This window comes from Erinaceus europaeus, chromosome 8 (assembly GCF_950295315.1).
Source record: "Erinaceus europaeus chromosome 8, mEriEur2.1, whole genome shotgun sequence".
In the NCBI taxonomy this organism is placed as follows: Eukaryota; Metazoa; Chordata; class Mammalia; order Eulipotyphla; family Erinaceidae; genus Erinaceus; species Erinaceus europaeus.
The window spans coordinates 109,395,021-109,412,442 of record NC_080169.1 but is presented as its reverse complement, the minus strand read 5'-3'; the positions used below and the strand labels follow the sequence as shown (position 1 = coordinate 109,412,442).

Genomic DNA, 17,422 nt, shown 5'->3' with positions numbered 1-17,422 from the left:
GTGTGCCACTACCTGGCCCATTCTTTAGTTTCTTTCTGTTCCAGAGAAAGAGCTCTGGTCAAACCTTCTAGGATTGACTTGAATGCTAATTGAGAAAACAAAATTGGAGTGAAACACAGAACCCAGTGCCGATTGCCAGAGTGTGTTCAATGATGATGAAAATGCTGGTCATGAGGAGGTACAGATTGTTGAAAATTTCCTTTCCTTGCTTCTTCCATGATTTTATTTCTCAAACAAACATGTGTAGAAAACAAGGTCATCCTTCTCTATCTCCCTTAATCCTCTCAATTTCTCTCTGTCTCTATCCAGTAATAAAAATAAGCAAATAAAGTTAACATTTAAAAAGAAAAGAAAACAAAGTCAGACTCTGCTTCTTGAAATGTCTCCTCTCGTTTCCTAATCTCTACTGGTAGATCCGAACTTTCTTTCTTTTAAAAAAGAAAGCCATAGAACCTTGTGATTTTGCTGAGGGAGGGGTCATTTGACATTTCAGGGGCCCAAATTGTGTTGTTAACCTCAAGTGTCTAGGAGAGCATTTTACATGCTGGACATTTGTTTCCTTCTTGCTGACAGCGATGTCAAAACCATGTGTTGCTTGGTTCTTGCTGCCACCATATCATCTGCTCAGAGGAAGGAGTTAGATTTGAACTTAGAAACATGTTTATTTCATCAGTCTCCCCATTGTTGAGTATAGGATGCTGAGCATGTCACCAAGTCCCCTGGAAACTTGGGTCTTTTATCTGTAAGGTGTCAGTGATGATGATGATGGTGACAGTATTACCTGATCAGTCTACCTGACAGGTTTATCATAAAGTTAAATTGGGATAATACAACATTTGTTCAATGATCAACTACTATACTAAATGTGAGTTCCTGTTAGTCAGTTAATGGAGCCAGTTCTTTCCTGGCCTTGTCCCAGTTCTGCTGCTTGTCCTTGTCATTTTCTCAGAACACCTAGAGATTGTCCTAAGATACCAGAAGGTAAGTTAGTAAGAGCAAAGGTGTGTGTGTGTGTGTGTGTGTGTGTGTGTGTGTGGCAGCTGTGAGGAAAAGGAAATCTGAGTCATAGAGAAAAAAAAGTGAGAAAACAGTTATAAATAAAGTCGATGAATGGTTATGAAACAGTTTGTTAAATATTATGTTCTTGTTCTTTTTGAGAGTTTTAAGGGATATAAACCAAAATTTTCTTTTTCTTTTCTTTTTTTTTTGCCTCCAGGGTTGTTGCTAGGACTGAGTCCGCTGCTCTGGCAGCCATTTTTTCCCCATTGTATTGGGTAGGACAGAGGCAAATTGAGAGGGGAGGGGAATATAGAGGGGAAGAGAGACAGATGCCTGCAGACATGCTTCGGCACTGCACTTGTGAAGCATCCCACCTGCAGGTAGGGGGTGGGGGCTCGAACTCAGATCCTTGAGGAAATCCTTGCACTTAGTTCTGTATGTGCTTCACTGGGTGTGTGAATGTCCAGCCCCCTGAACCAAAATTTTCAGTTGGTCATTCTCACTCAATGTAGGTCTTTGTAATTGGCTAGTAGCCCTTTTTACCCATGACCTAGAAGTCTTGCAAAAATACTGACTCTGAGTTCCAGGGGCTTTCAGTAGAATCTAATGTCTAATTCCCTCTTGGGTGATAGTGCTGCTGGTCTGGGAGCCTCAGGATGAGGAGCCAACCACCCACACTTGAGAATAGGAGGAGAACTAGATCTCTTCAATGGAGACGTCTGGAGCTTATTAAAAACTGTAGCATTGGCAGTAACATCTCTTGCTCTATGCAAAAGCTAATCGTACTTCAAGCTTCATGACCAAACAAAACTTGTAATGTCTGGTCATTTGCGAAAGATATTTGTAGACATTCCATGTATTGATATTGAGTTGTCAGGAAGCTGCATAAGTGTAAAAGGCCTGTGCCCAGCCAGGTCTGTACATGACTCTCTTTAGCAAGTACTCTATGAGCCTTTGCCAAAAGTTGGTATAAAGACTTTCATCTTAAAGGAGATGAAACATGTTTAGGCAGTTTATTCTTGAGGTGCAAAGGGTGTAGTGTTTTATTTTCTTTGTACTTATGCAATGTCTTCTTTTTCAGTTTTTTTTTTTTTTTTGCTTTTTTTGCAGCTTAATTATTTACAGCATGGTTGTTCACACATGGGGACAGTTTCTAATCTCATGAAAGATGTCTGTAGAATACTCATTCCCTCCAGCTGAGGACCTTTTCCATCACCATATATCAAGACCCCAGAGTCCTCTCCTCCTCCCAAGCCCTCTTTCCCAAGAGTCATTTGCTTTGGTGCAGTACACCCCATCCAAATCCACTTTTCATTTTGCATTTCCCTTTTCTGTACCTGTATTTTTTTTATTGTTGTAGTTATTATTATTGTTGATGTCGTCATTGTTGGATAGGACAGAGAGAAATGGAGAGAGGAGGGGAAGACAGAGATGGGGAGAGAAAGACAGATAGACACCTGCAGACCTGCTTCACCACCTGTGAAGTGACTCCCCTGCAAGTGGGGAGCCTGGGGCTTGAACCTGCATCTTTACCTAGTCCTTGTGCTTTGTGCCACGTGCGCTTAACCCGCTGTGCTACCACCCGACTCCCACTGTCCCTGTTTTTTTAACTTCCACCTGTAAGTGAGGTCATCTGGCATCTGGCCTTCTCTTTTTGGCTTATTTTATGTAACATATTGCATTTTACTTCCATCCAAGATGAAACAAAGGAGATGTCTTCATTATTTTTATTTTAATTTTTATTTATAAAAAAGGATACACTGAAAGAAACCATAGGATAATAAGGGTATAACTTCACACAGTTCCCACCATCAGAATTTCGTATCCTATCCCCTCCTCTTATAGCTTTCCTATTCTTTATCCCTCTGGTAGTATGGACCATGGGACATTATGGGGTGCAGAAGGTGGAAGGTCTGGCTTCTGTAACATGGGCATTGTTGGCAGGTTGATCCATACTCACAGCCTGCCTCTCTCTAGTGAGGCAGGGGTCTGGGGAAGCAGGGCTCCAGAACACATGGTGGGGTCATCTGCCCAGGGAGGTCTGGTTGGCATCATGCTAGCATCTGGAACCTGGTGGCTGAAAGAAGAGTTAACATATAAAGCCAAACAAATTGTTGAATAATCATGAACCTAAAGACTGGAATAGTGCAGATGAAAATTTAGGGGTCTCTGTTTTATAAATAGTATGCTTATTTTAGTTATATTCCAAAGGGGCCATGACTGTACTCATTTTTTTTTTTCTATTGAGCCTGACATCTGCTGTGCAGGTGGGCTCAAGTTATTGTCTGGGGAGATGATGTCATGGCTGGAAAAAGGACCAGAAAGCTAAATCAGGGAAGAGAGTAGCTCCCAAATATGGGAAAGGCATATAAATAACGTTGACTATAAACCCCATTGATATGATGTGAACTGGGGCCCATATTCAGCTTGGGGGGCCTATATAACCTCTGCATCCTTGAAGATCTGAGTTCATATTCTGTCGTCCTAAGTAGGAATGTTCTAAGCTGCCCCAATTTCAGGACCCATCTTCCTCAGGTGTAGGATAGAGTATGTTGTCCAGCCTCCCTTAAGAGGATGGAACATTCTCTACTGTTGTTGATCCAAGTTGAGGGCAAGGTCCTATGGGGGCCCACAAAGGGGTCTATTGTGTTGTTCCTGTTAGAGATGACCAGTAACAATGGAGATCTAGATCTTTCTTCAAAGTCTAGGCCCATCGTGTTTGTTTGGGAATCTCAAGGCTCCCTGACTAGGCCTTCAAATGATGGGGTGGCCTGATAGTGACTAAAGATTCATCATTAAAGTATGCCAGTCTCTTGCCATTATTCCGCTTTTGCAGTCCTTACTTTGATAAGGTTAGTTTTGGAGTGACTGAGGGAAGTGGTGAGGAGATTATCTAAGTCTAAGTAGACACTATTTTGTTAGAAACTTTATGGTGTCTTTTTAGATCTTTCTACTTGCTTGCTGCCTGTACTGACTCACTGCAGACCATTGTGCACTTTGTTTTCAGGTGTATATGTTGTCCTAATTTATGGATACATGTGAACATATGCCCTGTCTCCTGAGACCTTGTCTATATCTACGTTTGGGGGCTTTGTTAGGAAGTGAACCACCTGAAATGGAATTAGAGAAGCCTATGAGGAAGTAAAGGTCTCACACAAGTAATGAGGTTGAAGGGTTGACTTTCCATGCCTGACGTCTCTGGACACAGTCTGGAGTGAAGCATGCCGGTAGAGCTTATATCCCCCCCAGTCCTGGAACCTCTAGTGTGAGACTCACTTTTCTGCATGCATCTCTCAATTCATACCAAATGACATTGCACCTGCTGACCACAACCTAATCAACACAAGGAGTACCACCTCAACATGTCTTCATTATTTTTTTTTTAATTTTTCCTTTTCTTGCCCCCCCCCCTTTTATTATTCTTGTTGTACTTATTCTTGTTGTAGTTATTGATGTCGTCGTCATTATTAGGTAGGACAGAGATAAATGGAGAGAGGAGAGGAAGACAGAGGGGGAGAGAAAGATAGACACTTGAAGACCTGCTTCACCACCTGTGAAGCGACCCCCCTGGAGGTGGGGAGCCAGGGTCTCGAACCGGGATCCTTACTCCAGTCCTTACGCTTTGTGCCATGTGCGCTTAACCCTCTGTGCTACTGCCTGACTCCCTTCATTATTTTTTAACAGCTAATTAGTATTCCAGTGTGAATATATACCACATCTGTCTTAGCCATTTATCTGTTGTTGACCATCTGAATTGCTTCCCAGTTTAGGCTATTACAAATTGTGTTGTTAGGAACACAGGTATACATAGAACTCTTCTGGTAAGTGTTTTAATTTTCTTTGGGTAAATTCTATGTGTATTCTCTTTAGCTGTAATCTGTTACTTCCTTCAGTTGTTCCCTTCCATGCTATAATGAAAGCAGAGTAATGTCATCTATCTATGTGACTTCCTAGAAAACTCTGGGTAGCCATGAAAAGCAGTCAAGGATTTTTGCTCAGAGTCCAGATTCAGCCAGTAAGAAACCACATCTTGGTTACAATCCTAGACAACAGCAAAAAATTCTCACACTGGTTAAAACACATGGAGACTTTCATTTGTGGAGTGGTGCAGTAGATAAAGCATTGTACTCTTAAATATGGAGTTCTAAATCTGATCCTTGACATTGAATATGTCAGAGTTATGCTCGCTCTCTCTCTTTCTCTCATAAATAAAACTGAAAAGAAAATGAGACTACCAAAATTTTGCAACAATGCTTTCACTATGAACTTTTTGTATTCTACTTATTTATGACAATACATGTTTTTATATGTCATTTTAAATAATTGTTGTGCCCAGAAGTTCGAGTCCCGATCTCACACAAAGATAACCAGAATCACATGCAATAATAGCAAGAGCCTTTATTAGCAAGCTAACGCTTGGGCCGCCGACACCCTTCTACACAAGGGGAGAGTCTTGCTTTGCGTGTGATTCTGGTCTTCCTTGTGTGAGATCAGGACTTGAACTTCTGGGCACAACATTTGGGGCTTGTCTGGGATCACCGTCTCACTAAAGGAACGCCAGCCTCGCTGAGCCTTCAGGTCAGGTAAAACTTCAGGTATCTACAGACCCTTGGAGCCTTGGAGCCGAAGGCGGATGTGCTGGGCAGATCCGGGTCCAGGGTCCTGGGAGAAGTCTCAGGCCCTGCTGTAGGGGATTGGATACCCCTTGCAAATTTGCAAGGGGAGAGTGGATCACACCCACCAAGCAGCAAAAGGCTGTTCTCCCATCTGTAGGGAATCAGTGAGAGGCTGTTCTCCTATCTGTTGGTGCAGAGTGTTGGCGGCTGGGCCGCTGGAGTTTTCTTTGAATATGTTGTTGTCTCTGTATTCTCTTTGTGTGTGTTGTCTCTGTATTTTCCTTGTGTGAGATCAGGACCTGAATTTCTGGGCACAACAATATTCATATTGAAAAAATTATCTCTCTGTGTGTGTGTGTGTGTGTGTGAGAGAGAGAGAGAGAGAGAGAGAGAGAGAGAGCAACAGCTCTCCTGGAAAGTGCCTGCTTTCATCTGTCTAAGACTGACCCTCACTCTACTAGAAAGCTTCAGTGCTGTGGTATCCCACTCTTCCTTCTGCTTCTCTCTTTCTCGTCAGAAAATGCATCCTGAAGTGGTAAAGCCCCAGCAGTGACAAAAAATTAGAAAGGTGGAGAATCTCACTTACTGTTCTCCATAATAAATTTTGCTATTAACAGACACTGCTATTATTGGGATCTCCAGCAACTGGAACCTTAAATGATTTTCAGCCTTTTTAAATAGCAGTTTTTGATGCAGATTGCTCTGATAAGTGCACTCTGCTATACTTATTATTTTTTTTTTGATGCAACTTTTATTTATTAGCTTATTTTTTTTTCTGGAGCCAAGATTTAACACTATATGATCACACTGCTTCAGACCATTTTTTTTTTTTTGAGAGAGAGAGAGGAGGAGAAGGAGAACAAACACCAGAGCTTCCTTAGGTGTGATGACACTTACCATGTGGTGCTGGTCTCTGCATCTGGACCTCACACATGGCAAGACACGTGACCCAACCCAGTGAGCTTTCTTTCTCTCCAGACTTTTCATGTTTATTTTCTTCCAGTGTAGGCATTTTCTTTCTTTCTTTCTTTCTTTCTTTCTTTCTTTCTTTCTTTCTCTCTTTCTTTCTTTCTTTCTTTTTTTTTTTTTTATTATTGAGAGGTTAGTGGATTGCAGTACAGTTCTTGACACATACATATATTTCCTCTCCTTGTGATAAGTATCTGCAAGGCACTCTTATCCCCAGTTTAGGTCCTTTTCCACCACTTGCTTATGTTTAAGTGGGATTTATTTTATTTATACATATTACAGAGAGAGTTTCATACACACACATACACCCATGTCTGGTATAGTTGGTGCTGGGAGCCAATTTTGAAGCTTCAAACATGCAAATTCAAAGCTACCACCTACACCATTTATCTAGCCAGGAATGCAACCTGTAAATGTGGTGTTTAAGAACTTCCCCAGAGACCCACCTTACTAGGGAAAGAGAGAGGCAGACTGGGAGTATGGACCGACCAGTCAACACCCATGTTCAGCAGGGAACCAATTACAGAAGCCAGACCTTCCACCTTCTGCAGCCCACAATGACCCCGGGTCCATGCTCCCAGAGGAATAGAGAATGGGAAAGCTATCAGGGGAGGGGGTGGGATGTGGAGATTGGGTGGTGGGAATTGTGTGGAGTTGTACCCCTTCTACCCTAAGGTTTGTTTTGTTAATTTATCCTTTCTTAAATAAAAAAATAAATAAAAAAAGAACTTTCATTGTGGGTGTGGTATGAAATTATAATCCTGTAATATCACAATCTTGTCACTATTAATCACAAATTGAAAAAAAATCAATGTAAAAATAGAAGTAGTATGTGAATAATTAGTTCTATGTCCAGTTTTTAAAGTTTACACTACACTTAAGCATACTTTTGATATCATTAAAATTATTATTATGAGAAAAAGATAGATATTGGGTCTAGGATGTCCTTTTAAAAATTTATTTATTTATTTACTTATTTTACTATTTATTTTTAGGTGGAGCCAGATGGCAGTGTGGTGGAAAGAGAGTTAAAGAGAGCAAGGCACTAAAGTTACTTTCAATGTGGTGGGAACGGGCTCGAATCTTGGCTTTGCACATTGCAAAGCAGCTCACTATCTAAGTAGGGTATTTGGTTGATTCCAGAATACTCTTTAATTCTGGTATATTTAGTGCCTGGGGATAGAATCTGGTACATAGAGGTTTTGTTCTTTAATGAATTGAATAGTTCAGGTTGACTGAACTGTTAATTTCTATATCTTTGAATAGCTTAAAGTGTACAGTTGAGTCTACTGAATGGGTCAGTTAGAATGGAGATTCCATTTACTTTGCTTGACGAGAGTCTATATGAATCATAAAAAAGAATATTGCAAAGTACGATTATAGACTACTATTAAAAAGTTGGAAATGCAAGTGAATTTAATCCCATGAAAAGAACAACAACAACCACAACAAAAATTCTGTCCAAAGGACATACTGTTTTGATGGGAACAGATGACTTTGTAGATCTTAGTGTGTACCAACTGAACATCAAGCTGAGTAAACATTATCTTCTATTCTTACTCTTGAGGACCCTACCAGATGCATATCCGGGGGTAAAAATCCCCCCCACACACAGGAAGCCACAGCTGCCTGATCCAATACAGGTCCCAGCTAACCCCTTTTGCATGTGCCAGGAGCCTGGGGCACCCTGGGGCTGCCTGGGGACTGGAGGAGGGGCCTAAGGCTTACTGCTGGTGGAGAAAACTGCAGGGGTAGCAAAACTCTTTGATGCATGTCACTGGAGGGCTTGACACCCTTTGGGGACTTATTTGCTGTTCTATGACTCAGAATGATTAATGTACAAATTGGCTCTAGTTTAAAGTAAGTCAGATCAAAATTGGGTTTGACAGTCACATTCCTGATTGCAGAGGAGGGTGAAAGGCAAATGCTTCTCATTTCTGCCAATATTGGGCTTCCCACCGACTTTAGTCTGAGGTAGTTTTTCTTTTAACTTTTTTCAAATAGTGCTTTTGTTTGTTTTTGTTTTTGTTTTTAAACTTGGGCATTAGCTTTCACAGAATTTTCTTCTGATCTGTGATATCTTGTGATTTGAAGATTTGCTTCAAATTTCTCATCAGTGAATTTGGTTTGGAGGAAAGCTGGAGAGCAATTCAGCAGGAATAAGGGGACAGAGATGGATTTCTACCACTGTTCCTAAAAGTAGGGACACGTGTGTCTGACATCACCTTCTACTCTGTGCCTTTTAATGGGTAAATTTAAGCTGTTGACATTTATTGATATTAGGGAATACCTGACATCACATTGAGTGATTTTTCTCTTGTGAGAAACTGAAATGACAGCCAGAGACTCCAAAGGCAAGAGAACCAAGAGAATGAAAGAAATAGGAGTGACTTGGATTTGAGGAGTGAGGGAAAATATTCAAGAATCTGATAAACAGAAGTCCTGTGCATGGAGAAAGGGACTTCAGACCTCACACAAACTCTGGCAAATAACCTTGTGATTGTCTTTTCTTCCTATGAACTACAGAGTAACTAACTACCTTGAGTTCTTCAGCTGTGGTTGGCTCATTAGGATGGGCTCATTAGGACAGTAATCTGAGTGCTGATTTTTCTTGTTTATTTCCCAGATCTCTTGGATGCTATATGATTCTTAGTATTTAATTACACATGCCTACTTTCACTGCTCCTAGGTCAACTATTTTCATGTAGGTAGAGGAGAGAGGGTCTCTACACCACCACATGGAAGTGCTGGACTACATAAATGGACAAACAGACGTCCTACCAGGCAAGCTATCTCACCAGGCCCTAGATGTTTCTTGATATAGTAATGACATATGCTCAGTCCAGTTCTGTGAGTGTGCCTTGTGCCTTCTTTGTTCTCAGAAAAAAAATACTTCATTGTTTTGTTTGTGTTTTCCAGAGCACCGATCAGCTCTGGTTTATGCTTGAGAGCCCAGTGCTTTATCCACCTTCCGGACCATCTCTCAGCTCTGGTTTATGGTTGTGTAAGGGATTGAACCTGGAACCTCGGGTTTAATAGTCTCTTTACATAACCATTATGCTGTCTACCCCACCTCCCTCCCCAGAAGAAGTCGTTCCAGTGAAAGCTTCAAATAGGAACTGAATCACCTTGGATGAAGGTCTACCAGTTAGACAGTCAGGAGGCAAGTTTGCCATAGAAGTGCTTGACCTCTAGTCATTTGTTTCAATTCATGTCTTTCCCACCCTGAGTGTGAGATCATGTGGAAGGACTAAGTAGGAGAGTGAGAGATCTAGAGTTCAGCTGCACACAGGCCAGTAAGCTTCAGAGGTTAGATTACTATCTTGATCTCTGTTTCCCAGTGATGTCATATAAAATTAATTATCCTGTTCACATCAGGAAAAGTTCAGAGTTGAACATGTTCATTAAAATGTCCGATTTATTTGGAAGAACAAATACTATCCTCTTGCCTTTTTTTCAGCCATGAGTCAATCACTTCCTTTTCTGAATTAAAGACGATACCAAGATATATTCCACTTAACCATCATCCCACAGAACTTGAGCAACAAGTGAAAACAGTTATGGAACGGGAGAAGGTGCCTGTAGTTCTCTGAAGCTGATTGATCATTACTTTCTTGAAGAGGATCAGTATTAGAAGGCCACTGTCTTAGAAAGGAAATTCTTTCACTGATAATCTAAGGTGATATGGAGGGACGGGTGATGGCACACCTGGTTAAGTACATTACCATTTGCAAGGACCCAGGTTCAAGCCCCTGATCCCCACCTGCAGGGAAAAAGCTTCATCAGTGATGATGCAGTGCTGCAGGTCTCTCTCTCTCTATTTAATCTTCCTCTATTTTCCCTTTTCATCTCAATTTCTCTGTTTTACCAAACAAAGTAATATTAATACAAATATATACTTTAAGGTGACACAGAATTGCTTATCTCTATTTTGATTAGGACTTAAGTGAAATCACACTTTGTGCCTTGGAGATGTTCAAATATTTGTATTTGTTATGACTTTCAGTGCTGCATTGAGATTGGAGTGCCCCTTAGACCCAATGAGAGAACAGAACCTCTTAACTGAAAGGGGTGAGAAATTCAGGTAATCAAGACTCTATTAACTAGCTCCAGCCTTTGTGCCTACATTATGAAACCACTGCTTCTGGAGGCCATTTTTTCCATTTTGTTGCCATTGTTATTGTTGTTGTTGTTATTGCTATTGTTTGATAGAACAGAGAGAAATTAAGAGAGGAGGGGAAGACAGAGGGGGGAGAGAAAGATAGACACCTGTAGACCTATTTCACTACTAGTGAAGTGACCTCCCCTGCAGATGGGGAGCCGGGAGCTTGAACCCAGATCTTTAGGTAGGTCACTGTGCTTTAACCTTGTGTGCTTAACCTGCTGTGGTACTGCCCAGTCCCCTATACATTTTTTTGTTTGTTTGTTTTGTTTTTTTGTTGGATAGGGCAGAGAGAAATGGAGCGAGGAAGGGGAAGACGGCGGGGGGGGGGGGGGAGAGAAAGACACCTGCAGACCTGCTTCACCGCCTGTGAAGTGATCCCCCTGCAGGTGAGAGACATTTATTTTTTTACTGAGGTAAGAATGAATAAATAACCAATGAGCATCATGAGCAGTTGACAGAGTATATTCTAAGAAAGAGAAGAATGGGTATGTTGAAGCAAATCTGCAGGTCTAGATTCCTGAAGATAACATCTGACTGACACTATTGTCAGTTGCAAGTCTTTGTTATGTCTTTATACATTTGTAAATCTCTGTATGAAGTCACTTAAATTGTCCATCAGCTTAGACTGTAGGTCTTTTGTAGTTAAGGGAAGCCATTATATTAATTCTGAGTTTCAATGGCCATGAGTCTTGTCACTATCCATATGCCTTAAGTCTTACTGTTCCTTCCATATTGATAATTATCTCTCTCTATAGAAATAATTATTTCACTTTATCGGTGTCTAAATGACAATTGGCACATAATAGATGCTCAAGTCATGCTTGCTGTCTTATAGATGGAGAAAACCTTCTACCTAGTTTCTGTTCCACTTCTTCATGTTTCACCAGTTCTGGTTATTCTTCTTCTAGCGTTTGCCCTTCTTCCGTAGCCAGTCAACAGCGTCAGGTTGAGCCTGATGTCTGCTTGTTGCTGGCTTTGAAAGTGACTAGGATCCATGTGGATTCAGTCGGCTAGGAAGGATCGTCATTTTCCCTAATAAATGGGTACTCATGGGATGCACCACGAGAAGGTCGATCCAATGCATCCCAGTTCTGGTAAGATTGAAGCATTAATACCTTCTCCTAGCCAACAGTGGTGATATGAGCAATGCTTTTCTTAGGCATTTCCATTTTCCCCCTTCTTTATTCATCCTACGCAGAGGATATTCTGTTGTCAGTGGCCAGACACCCAGAGTCCCAGTCCCTGCTATTGTAAGATGACTTCTTCATTCTAGACTTCATGTAGGTCATTGGCATTTCTAGCTCTGGGGACATCTGTATGTCCAGGGACACCTGGCAGTAATCCCAGACTAAGTACCTGCCAACTGGTCTAAGCCACTATTTCTAAAATTGTTCTGTATCACAAGAACCTTTTAGAAGCTGAGGAACCTGGTTTTCCTTTCTATAATTCCTTTTACTTTTTCCTTTCTGTTCAGAGCTCATTAACCTGTAACAACCACAACTAACATTTATGGAGTACTTTCTCCATGAGGAATAGTGCCAGAACTTTACATTCAGAGCTGGATTAAATATTCCTAATAAAGCCATGGATAGATAACTTTTTTTAAAAAAAATTAGTTTAAAAGTGAAGGACATGAACTTGTCCATGATCACAAGCTAGTAAGAAGTGGAGCTGATATTCTCACCAAATATATCTAACCACAGTGCTCTCAAACATCCTGCTCTTCTATCTCAATTCCTTTGATCTATGACAAAGGCTGGTGAATATTTGAAGATATTTTTGTTCAATATTTCCTAACCCCTAGGTGCTCAGGGATGCTCTCATACTGTGTCTTTTCTTTCTGCAACAATACAGACAGGAAAATGTACCTTTTAGGACAAAGAGTTCTGTCATTAAGCTAAACCTCTTAATGACACATTCTGGTGTATTGTCACATTCTCTATTAACTTCTAGAGCATCACTTTGCCTGAACTGAAGGACCAGTTGCCCTGTGTTAAAGGAGGCAGTAGGAGGAATGTGGGCATGAGGCATCAGAGTGAGACTCTGTCTGCTCCTGCAGCCTGCTCTCACCTTTCTAAATGGCTTGTTGGATTGCTGTATTCCAGCCCTGAGGGAGGCCACAATGCCGTGTTTGTTTATGTATGAGAGTCACTGGCTTTGATTAGCAGCTAATTCAAGTGCAGCTGAACATACAATAGGGACTAAAGGATGAGGAAAAAAAATCCAGCTACAGTTTCCCACTGGAACATATTCAGTGTAGAAGCTTGGACATCTAACAGTGGGGCACAGATGGACAAGAGGCTGGGAAAGGTTAGGTGATGGATTCTCCATGCCCTGCAGCCTGGTGCTTGTGAAAAGACTTTGCTTTACAAGGAAGGAGTGAAGTCTCTGTTCCTCTAAATGTCTTTTCTGATTAAGATTTGGGACTGGTGTTGATGTAATTTGAGGGGGGACAAAGCCTTGAAGGCTGAGAAGTATGAAGGTGCCCAACATTACAAGGACTAGGGCCAAACTTAAAGGACGCTCTTAGCTTATTCCTCTGACTGCACCAATAACCATAATTCTGTGCATGGAAGAGGCAAGTAGCTGTTTTTCTTTCTTTTTTTTTAATGTAAGTAAAACTAGCAGATTTATAACAAAAATGTGTCCATAACATAATTTTATCTCTCCTTATTATATTAAATTTCATATCTATCACAAGAACAAAACACACACACACACACACACACACACACACCCCACAATAGCACTCCACCAAGGCATGAAGTTTCTCCAGTTGCTATGGTTTTGTCTTGTGGTGTTGAGGTTTGATCCTGGGGCCTCAGATGTGGTAAAACACATACTTTACAGGGTGAGCTATTTCCTAGACCCAAGCTACTGAGACATTTTAATCAATTGAATATTGGAGACATTATAAATATTACCAGAAAAAGACACCATCTAGTAGACTAGCCAGTGGGCACTTTATCTGGGTCTTTCTGAAGGAGGATAAAACAGAGAATTACTTAGAATGCATACATGATTCAATGATGAAAGAGTGGTTTCATCATTATCTAGAGAAGGAAGGTATTCTCATCTGGAGAATTGTTCAGACTTTCAAAGACAGAGTGGTTTTGTGTGTGGCAGAAAAGCAGGTAAGAAACATTTAAGGCCATGGATAGAAAAAAAAAAATTCCAAAGAAGTGATAGAAAATCAAGGCTCTGGGAACAAATTTGATTTGATTTATGCAGCAATAGGTGGCCAGAGTTTAAGTGTTAGGGTTAGGAAAAAAACAGGTAATTATAGCTGTCTCTCGTGAACTCTGTTCTGTTGGAGTGTAAGGAATTGTGGCAGGTTCTCCACAAGTATAGCAGGTTAAAAAAAAAAAGATTGGTTAAAATAGAAGACAGGGTAGATTAGTTTCAGGGAAGCTACCTATTAGAGGTAGAGAGAATCAATTAGCTTGGTAAAAGTAATCCTCTGATTGTCTCACCCTCTTCCCCCAAACCCCAAATCCTTGATTTTTTCTTAATTGCTGGCAATCCTATTTATGCTTCAACACTTTACTTAAATATCATCTCCATAAAAATTGTATTTATTCCTCTAGTGAAAATTAAGACTTACCCCCTTTTCCTTTCCATATCTTTCTATGATTTTTCTTATACCATTTTTATTCACTTATGAACTACTAATTAATTCAAAAATGTGCAGGAGGCACAATGTAGCAGGCTGTACTTTCAGCACCAGGATTACTGATGGTGAGTTTGACACAGTCTCTGTTTCCAACTCTCAGTCTACTTGGGGGACAGGCACATGAATAACTAATCAGTAGAGCAATTTAGATAGACAGGATTGAAAGCCCTTAGGGGAGACACCTCATCCAAGCTGGGAGTGGATTCAGGGCAAACTTCCAAGAGGAAGTGTCTCTTCATTTTTGCTTAATTAAAGACAAAAATAAGATAAAGAAAGTGGGAGTCCTAGTTAGAGGAGATAGTGTGAATCCTGGCTTCATTCTGGGCATATAGCACTATTCTATCAATTATCTATCTGCTTATCTACCTATTAGCAATACTGTGGCTCCAGTTTCGCAATCGGTTAGCGCGCGCGGTACTTATACAGCAATACTGTGAAGTGAAGTAACTTGAGAATGCATGATACCTTTGAGTAACATCTCAGTCCATTTTTCTTTCATGTTTAAAGTTTTTTAATTATATTTTTATTTATTAGATAGAGACAGAGAAATTCAGAGGAGAGGAGGAGGTAGAGAGGGAAAGAGAGAGAGATTCAACACTTGTGAAGCTTTCCTCCTGCAGGTGGGGACAAAAGACTTGAACCTGGATCCTTGCACACTGCAGTGTGTGTGTTTAACCAAGTGTGCCGTCATCTGGCCTTTGCTTATTTTTGAAAGACAGAGAGAGGTAGCACAGACACCACAACACAACTCCACCATTCATGGAGCTGATACTGTCCATAGTGCTTCCTGTGGTGCTCGAACTTTGAATCAAACACTTATGCATGAGGAGGAGCCCTTAGCTCAATGCTTTGCATAATAATAGATGAATATATGACATATATGAAGGATAAACAAATTGCTGACAGCTTTGTGTTAGGGAGTTCAGAAGAATCCTTACTGGAGACACTATGAAAGAAAACAAAAGCTTTCTAAAGTCTTGACCATGGTATCATGTTCAGAACTTGAAGGCATCATGTTGACTGAGGGTAAGCCAGAAAGAGAAAGACCAATACAAAATGATCTCTCTTCTAGGTGGAACTTAAAGAGCATAGAAAAATAAGAGAAGGCACAAGGTGAAGCTTGGACTGGGGATGGCATATGGCACGAAAGTAAGGGAGGGAGAGGCCAGGAAGAAGGGATATTGGGGTCTTGTGTCTCCTGCACACCAATCAAGAGGCGATGAGAGCTTAGTGTTAAAGACTATACTGTAGACCATTTACCCTCTAACGAAAATTAAAAAGTAATAAGAAGCACATTTCTGACCTAAGAATTAAAAAAAAAAAAGCTTTCTAAAGTCTAGACATTAAGATGGAAGTTAGGTATGAGGGTGAGTGAAAAAGAAGATACTGAAGTTAATCAGTTTGGGGGAAATTCTAGTAGCACTGGCAGAAAGAAAGCCTGGAAGGAAAGCTGTTTTGGCAGAAGAAGTGAGTGTGCTGGGTTTGCAGGGATCACAGAGGGACAGAATTATCCTGTGAACTGAGCATGATCTGGAGACGGTTTTATTCTGTCCTTCTGAACTTTGGGCTTTTGCAGAGTCCAGGGAGATAAAAAATAGCTTCAGACATATAGAACTCAATCATTGAAGTCACATTATTCAAAGAGGTCAGCTGGTCTGTACTTTTGACAACTGCATTTTAGATGTGCACAACAGCTACACTGAGACACTTGAACTTATTGGGGAAAAGACTCATTCTTGGGCCTGGTGGTGGGTCACCCAGTATGAGTACACACATTACCATGCACAAGGACCCGCGTTAAAGTCCTCATTTGAAGGGTGAAAGCTTCATGAACCATGAAGCAGTGCTACACGTTTCTTTCTTTCTTTCTGTCTATCCTTTAGTGAAAAAGGAGAAAGGGAAAGAAAAAAGAAAAAGAAAGGAGAAGGAAAAATAGCCAGTGGGAAAGGTGGAGCCATGTAAGCACTGAGTCCCATTGACCACCATGGGGGGGAAAAATAGAAAAAGAAATAGAAGGTTCATTCTCTTTTGTTCATGTGAATGATCTTCTGCCAGGTCTGTAGAGAAACATCACCTCTCCAGCTTTTGGAATAAGTATTTCTACATGAAAGTTACCACCAGAGTGACCTGAAAGTCAAATCATTAGGGTTTAACAAATACTGATTAAACTATGTGGAAAAAACAAGACAAAACAAAGTGCTGGCTTCTCCATGGGGAGAAGTGTCTTCTATTCTTTGTTGAAAGGGCTCCTGTCCTGCAAGGCTATTCGGTAAGTTTGTTGCATCTCAGCTCCCCAGAATCAGAGCCTCTTCCTCATACACCCTGCTGTTATATGAAAAAAAAAAAAAAAAAAAAACCATGTTCACTTCCTTTTATCTATTTTCTTTATCCAATTCCAGGGCTCCTCCATAATGAGGGCAGAGTCAAGGTAAATGGATCATTTTAATTTTTATTCCTTAAGCGTATTTGTTCAGCTTTGCTAGAAGAAAATAAGGTTCAGGAAGTCTACATGTTCGATTTCTGATCCCCAGTTCCATGTAGAATCAGAAGAGGCAGGACATGTCCTACTGATAGAGATACTTCCTAAGCCTTGAAGTCCCAGGTACATTATATTCAATGTTGTCTACGCTTGTCTATAATGAAACTCACAGCTAGCACACAAGTAATATTTTATTCCTTGCAAATTGCTTGCACACATTTGATCTTTCTTCACTTCCAGAACCATTATATATGAGAAAGAGTTTTAACCCTTTCACCTTTGATGTAGATAAGAGGAAGGACAAAGGGAGTGGAGACATAGCCATGGTTACTCCAAGAAGGAAGAATGAGGATGATTACCTCCTCCCCCACATGGGTAGTGGTGGTGGTGGTGGTGGTGGTGGTGGGGTAGGAGATGGAGTTGGTCACAGAATCAGTGGAAATACTTTATGAGCAAAAGTTAAAGAAAATGTAGCATTCTCTTGATTCCCCATGCATAGAACGCTTAATTTTGTAATGTTG

At 40.7% G+C, this 17,422-nt stretch overlaps 1 protein-coding gene across 3 annotated transcripts in view; it reads left to right on the top strand.

Annotated features, from left to right (window-relative positions):
* The window catches only part of PTN (pleiotrophin), a 112,136-nt gene that overhangs the window by 10,902 nt on the left and 83,812 nt on the right, over positions 1-17,422 (top strand). The gene's annotated exons all lie outside the window — the stretch shown is intronic.